Here is a 7,163-nt window from a genome sequence, read left to right as displayed (position 1 = left end):
TTCTGCACAAAGGGTTACTAGCTCCATGCAATCTGATAAATCATTTAATCATTGTCTGTTTCTAGTTTTTAGTTTTATTACCTTTAGCAAAGACTTAGGTTTTCACATATGGTTATTTTAATGCATAAGAAACATGGCAAGGGACTAAGTTTGGTGTTCATACACCAAAGTAAGTTCAAAAGCCTACAAGAAAGTCTTGCACACTAACCAGTCACCTAAGGGCTTGAGAAGCAAGCAACTTTTGAGAATTATGCAGGAAACTAACCACCAATTGAAGACATAATGCACCATGACTCAAAAGGGGATCAACAAAAAGAAGGACAAAAGAACTGCAAACCAATAGGTTGTATCTATACTTAACTTCAGCTGTTGAGAGATGCCATGATTTATATCTTGCTAAAGTGTTCATCTAGTACAAGTAGAATCAATTTTCTTAAAATAAGTAAGCTAGTCTAAGTGTGTGCTTGTGTGTTTACTTTCACTTAACAAAACGCATGCTTTGTCCCCTGCATCTTTAATTCAATAAAAGAAATGTTTGAATGTGAAGTGAGATAGTTCTCTGTTAGATAGAAGTACAATAAAAGTAAGTGGTGGTATGTGTGTGTGATTGTATGATAACTCACTTTTAGTGAATAAGAGAACTAGGATGTCTCCTTCTAAGTAGAAAGTGGCCTACTGTCTATGAATCTCAATCAAATAAAAGTCCTTGGTTAAAAAGAAAAACAAACAGAGAAAAGAAAAAGCCAAAAATGGGCAATAAAATAAAAGAAAAAAAAAAGAAAACAAGGCTAGACACCAATAGCTTGAACCTTAGAATATATGCCTGTGGTGTCTTTGTACTAGGATCTGCTTGGATTATTAAGTTCTTTGGAGTGCATCAACACTTGGTGACTTGGGTTAACTAACCCGGGATCATCAGCTGAAAGTCCACTATCAAGAGCAACCTAACTACAAGGCATTTAATAACCCAAAGAGGTGCTGGGCATCAATGTTTTAAGAAGGAATGTGAGCGAAGTGTCTATAGTGAATAATGTGTCAAGTATAAAGAAAGAAAAGAACTTGTTACACATGACACTGAACTAAAGCTTTTAGAGAAAAAAATAATAGTCAAGGACAAAGGAATAATGAGAGGTCATAGCAGTGTGTTGCTTGATGCTTGAAGGGGGCTTTCTAGGCCTAAAAGTCAATAAGAAGTGAGTGTTTACATATCCACAGAAAACCTCATGAACTACCAATAATACTCTGCTAGCATGAACATCCTCCTCCATTTCATTCTTTCTTCTCAATAATTCTTTTCTTGCTTGGGGACAAGCAAGCTTTAAGTTTGGTGTTGTGATGACAAGTCATCTTAGCCTAGTTTCACTAGCCTTTTTCTTTGGTTTTCGATTGATTTATGCACTTTCTTGAGCCATAAGCAAGCCAATTGGGTAGATTTTCATGTTTCCTTTGATTCAATCAACCATGTATGAATTAATGCAATTTCATGAGATTTTATGCTATAATTGTCATATATTATGAAAGAATAACAAACTCATGATTTTAAGCAAAGCTTTGATGTGTTTGGTTGATTGATGATAGGTGAAAAGAGTTTTGAAGAAGGTTGAAGAAAGAAGGAATGGCTAGGAGCAAGAGAGAACAAAAAGCTTGAGCAAAAGTTTGCCTCAAACTTTAGCTCAAACTTTTAAAAGAGTTGAAAACACTCCAGAGGAAAAAAAGCTTGAGCAAAAGTTTGACTTCAAACTTTAGCTCAAACTTTTGGGAGAAAAGCTTGAGCCAACGTTTGCCTCAAACTTTTTGGCAAACGTTGGCATCACAAAATCAATACCCTGGAGGAAAAAGCTTGCGCCAACGTTTGAGGTCAAACTTTTGCTCAAACGTTGGCGCCACACTTGCACACCCTGGTGGAAAAAGCTTGCGCCAACGTTTGAGGTCAAACTTTTGCTCAAACGTTGGCGCCACTCTTGCACACCCTGGAGGAGAAAAGCTTGTGCCAACGTTTGCCTCAAGCTTTTTGGAAAACGTTGGCGCCACACACATTTACAAGGGGGCCAACGTTTGAGCAAAAGTTTGACCTCAAACTTTGGCTCAAACGTTGGTAGCAGCAAAGTGAAGCCATCTAGTGTAAAAAGTTTGAGTAAAAGTCTGCCTCAAACTTTTACTCAAACTTTTACTCAAGCTTTTATGTTTTTCAACCCGGATCACAATGGATCTTTCTCCAACTCCAAGAGCAATCAACCAAGGCCTTTATCAACCCAATTCCATCAAGAACAAAGGCTCAATTCAAGGCTTGAAGACCATTTGAAGAAAGTGTATAAATAGCTTAGGATTTAAGTTTTCGGGGAGCTTTTCCTTTTAGAACTTTCCGTTTTAGTTTTGCTGAGAGCTTTTGGTTTTGAATTATTTTGAGTTTCTGAGTTTCAGAGAGGAGAATTGAATTCTCTTCCTCTTAGTTTTCTTGTTTTCAATTTCAATTACACTTGTCTTGAGTCTTGGGTGTTGAGAATTGGGGGAATTCTGTCTCAATCTCACCTTGAGATCTCTTTTTGCTTCTTCTACTGCTTATCTTTAAATTCTCTTGCAATTGATTTCTGGATTGGATCTAGGAAGGCATTGAGATCTAGACTTGGTTATCTAGTCTCTTGGGTCCTGAGATCTAAAATTTCCTTTTTATTTCTCTGTTGAACACTTCTTCAAGCAATTTACATTTTCTGTTTGAGATCTACTGCAATTAAATCCATCTTTTACTTCCCTGCTTGTTGCAATTTTACTTTTCCTTGTTTAAATTCTGCAAATCCACTTCCCAATTCCCTTTACAATTCAAGCCATTTACATTTCTTACACTTTAAGATTCTGCAATTTACATTTCTTGCGTTCTAAGTTTCTGCCATTTAATTTCTTGTTCTTTAAGATTCAACACTTTATTTTCTGTTCTCTTTAATTTCATGCAATTTACCCATTCCCTTTACTTTCCATGCAATTTAAATTCTGTTAATCACAAATCACTCAACCAAATCTTGATTCGCTTGACTAAATCAACCACTAAACTAAAATTGCTCAATCCTTCAATCCCTGTGGGATCGACCTCACTCTCGTGAGTTTTTATTACTTGATGCGACCCGGTGCACTTGCCGGTTAGATTTGTGTGTTAGGAATTCATTTTCCGAAAATACACATCAAGGAACAGCAGAGCTCCATACCTTAATCTATGGTGTGTAGAAACTCCACCGTTGAAAATACAAAAGTGATAATGGTGATCATTGGCTTCAGCCCCAGAAAGGGAACCAGAAGAACCAAGATCAAAAGTATGATCAAGTGTTTTTAAATACAATAGTAAAAGGTCCTATTTGTAGAAAACTAGTAACCTAGGGTTTACAGAAATGAGTAAATGATGCAGAATCTACTTCAGGACCCACTTGGTGTGTGCTTGGGCTGAGCGTTGAAGCTTTCACGTGTAGAGGCTTTTCTTGGAGTTAAACGCCAGCTTTTGTGCTAGTTTGGGTGTTTAACTCCAGCTTTTATGCCAGTTCTGGCGTTTTGACGCCAGAATTTCTATGCTAACTTGGAACGCCGTTTGGGCCATAAAATCTCGGGTAAAGTGTGGACTATTATATATTGCTGGAAAGCCAGGATGTCTACTTTCCAACGCAATTGAGAGCGCGCCAATTGTGCTTCTGTAGCTTCAGAAAATCCACTTCGAGTGCAGGGAGGTCAGAATCCAACAACATCTGCAGTCCTTTTTCAGCCTTTGAATAAGATTTTTGCTCAGATCCCTCAATTTCAGCCAGAAAATACCTGAAATCACAGAAAAACACACAAACTCATAGTAAAGTCCAGAAATGTGACTTTTATTTAAAAACTAATAAAAATATAATAAAAACTAACTAAAATATACTAAAAACATACTAAAAACAATGTCAAAAAGCGTATAAATTATACACTCAGTCATGAAACTTTGAGTGGTTTTAATTAAGTCAGAGTCTACAGTTGCTAATTCAGAGTGGTTCTGCTTAGAATTCTCTGTTTGTTGTTGAGAAGATGATGGAAGAGGTTTGCCATTGCTAAACCTATTTCTTCCACCATTATTGTTGTTGAAGCCTTGTTGAGGCCTCTGTTGATCCTTCCATGAGAGGTTTGGATGATTCCTCCATGAAGGATTATAGGTGTTCCCATAGGATTCTCCTATATAATTCACCTCTTCCATTGCTGGGTTCTCAGGATCATAAGCTTCTTCTTCAGATGAAGCTTCTTTGGTACTGACTGTTGCTGCTTGCATTCCAGACAGACTCTGAGAAATCATATTGACTTGCTGAGTCAATATTTTGTTCTGAGCCAATATGGCATTCAGAGTATCAGTCTCAAGAACTCCTTTCTTCTGACTTGTCCCATTATTCACAGGATTCCTTTCAGAGGTGTACATAAATTGGTTATTTGCAACCATTTCAATGAGTTCCTGAGCTTCTGCAGGCGTCTTCTTCAGATGAAGAGATCCTCCAGCAGAGCTGTCCAATGACATCTTGGACAGTTCAGACAGACCATCATAGAAGATACTTATGATGCTCCATTCTGAAAGCATGTCAGAAGGACACCTTCTGATCAATTGCTTGTATCTTTCCCAAGCTTCATAGAGGGATTCACCTTCCTTCTGTCTGAAGGTTTGGACTTCCACTCTAAGCTTGCTCAATTTTTGAGGTGGAAAGAACTTTGCCAAGAAGGCATTGACTAGCTTTTCCCAAGAGTTCAGGCTTTCTTTAGATTGTGAATCCAACCTTGTTCTAGCTCTGTCTCTTACAGCAAAGGAAAAGAGCATAAGCTTGTAGACCTCGGGATCAACCCCATTGGTCTTGACAGTGTCACAGATTTGCAAGAATTCAGCTAAGAACTGATGAGGATCTTCCAATGGAAGTCCATGAAACTTGTAATTCTGTTGCATCAGAAAAACTAATTGAGGCTTATGCTCAAAGTTGTTTGCTCCAATGGCAGGGATTGAGATGCTTCTCCCATAGAAGTCAGGAGTAGGTGCAGTAAAGTCACCAAGCTCCTTCCTTGCATTGTTGGCATTGTTGTTGTTTTCGGCTACCATTGCTTCTTCTTGTTTGAAAGTTTCTGTTAGGTCCTCTATAGAGAGTTGTACTTTAGCTTCTTTTAGCTTTCTCTTCAAGGTCCTTTCAGGTTCAAGATCAGCTTCAACAAGAATGCCCTTGTCCTTGCTCCTGCTCATATGAAAAGAGAGGAGAAGAAAACATGGAATCCTCTATGTTACAGTATAGAGATTCCTTGAGATGTCAGAGGAAAAGAAGAATAGAAAAAGGAGGTAGAGAGGAGAGAATTCAAACTTATAGAGAGAGGTAGTCCGAATTGCACATTGAGGAAGAGTGCTAGTCCCTTAAATAGAAAAATGTGAGAAGGGGGAAGAATTTTCGAAAACAAATTAAAAAGATTTTGAAATAATGAAAAAAAAATTTGAAAAATTGATTGATGATTTTCGAAAATTAAAGTTGAGAAAGAAATTAAGTGATTTTTGGAAAAGATTTTGAAATTAGAAATAAAAAAGATATGATTGAAAATTATTTTGAAAAAGATGTGATGGAGAAGATATGATTGAAAATCAAATGAAAAAAAGAAAGTTTTAAAATTAAAGTTGATTACTTGACTAACAAGAAATTAGAAGATATGATTCTAGAATTTAAAATTTGATCCTTTCTTAATAGGCAAGTAACAACTTGAAAATTTTGAATTAAATCATTAATTGTAGCAAGGATTTTCAAAAATAGAAAAAAAAATATAAAATGGAAGGAAATTGATTTTGAAAAGATATGATTGAAAAGATATAATTTGAAAAAGATTTGATTTTGAAAAATTATGAAAATTTGCAAAATATTTGAATTAAAAACAAAATCTTACCTCTTGTGCCATCCTGGCGTTTAACGCCCAAAATACTACCCTTTTGGGCGTATAACGCCCAGCCAAGTACCCTGGCTGGCGTTTAAACGCCAGTTTTCCTTCTTCACTGGGCATTTTGAATGCCCAGCTTTTTCTGTGTAATTCCTCTGCTGAATGTCCTGAATCTTCAATTCTCTGTATTATTGACTTGAAAAGACATAGTTTTGAAATTTTTTTTGAATTTTTAATGATGAGAAACAATAAAATAAAACTAATCATGGAAAATCAAGATCAAAACAAATAATGCATGCAAGACACCAAACTTAGAATTTTGTATACTAACGACTATAACAATTTGAAAATGCATATGAGAAACAACAAAAGACACAAAATAAGAGAATTTAAAGATCAGAGCAAGAAAATCATCAAGAATAACTTGAAGATCAATGAAGAACATAATGCATGTAATTTTCGAAAATTAGAAGAATAAAGACATGCAATTGACACCAAACTTAAAATTAGACACTAGACTCAAACAAGAAACATAAAATATTTTTGATTTTAAGATTTTATAAATTTTTTTTTATTTTTCAAAAATTATATGGAAGAAAAATAAAGAGATTCAAAATTTTTAATGAGAATTCCAGGAATCATGCAATGTTAGTCTAAAACTCTGGTCCAGGAATTAGACATGGCTTACTAGCCAGCCAAGCTTTCAGTGAAAACATCGGTCCAAAACACTAGACAGGGACAATGGCCAGCCAAGCTTTAGCAGATCATTACTTTCAACAGTAAGATTAATAGAAATCATCAAGCTCTTATGATGATAAGTTGAAACCTCGGTCCAAAAGATTAGACATGGCTTCACAGCCAGCCAGACTTCAACAGATCATCATGAAACTCTAGAATTCATTCTTAAAGACTTTGAAGAATAAAATAATTTTTTTTTTAATTTTTCGAAAATAAAAATAAAATAAAATTACCTAATCTGAGCAACAAGATGAACCGTCAGTTGTCCAAACTCGAACAATCCCAGGCAACGGCGCCAAAAACTTGGTTGCGCGGGGATTGTTTTGTTCCCCGGCAACGGCGCCAAAAACTCGGTGCACGAAATTGTGATCATCAATGGCGCCAACATCATGGTACACACAATTGTAATCTCAACTCTTTGTCACAACTCCGCACAACTAACCAGCAAGTGCGCTGGGTCATCCAAGTAATAAACCTTACGTGAGTAAGGGTCAATCCCACGGAGATTGTCAGCTTGAAGCAAGCTATGGTCA

General features: G+C 36.2%; 1 non-coding gene across 1 annotated transcript; it reads left to right on the top strand.

Moving 5' to 3' along the window:
* The first annotated feature begins 4,567 nt into the window (after positions 1-4,567).
* LOC112739221 (small nucleolar RNA R71) lies at positions 4,568-4,675 on the top strand. The gene has a single exon (XR_003170158.1). It is a non-coding gene; the product is annotated as a small nucleolar RNA R71 (small nucleolar RNA).
* The last annotated feature ends 2,488 nt before the right edge of the window (positions 4,676-7,163 follow it).

Source organism: Arachis hypogaea, chromosome 13, assembly GCF_003086295.3.
Source record: "Arachis hypogaea cultivar Tifrunner chromosome 13, arahy.Tifrunner.gnm2.J5K5, whole genome shotgun sequence".
Classification (NCBI taxonomy): Eukaryota; Viridiplantae; Streptophyta; class Magnoliopsida; order Fabales; family Fabaceae; genus Arachis; species Arachis hypogaea.
Note: the sequence above shows the minus strand (reverse complement) of the source record. Positions and strands in the feature narration are given on the sequence as shown.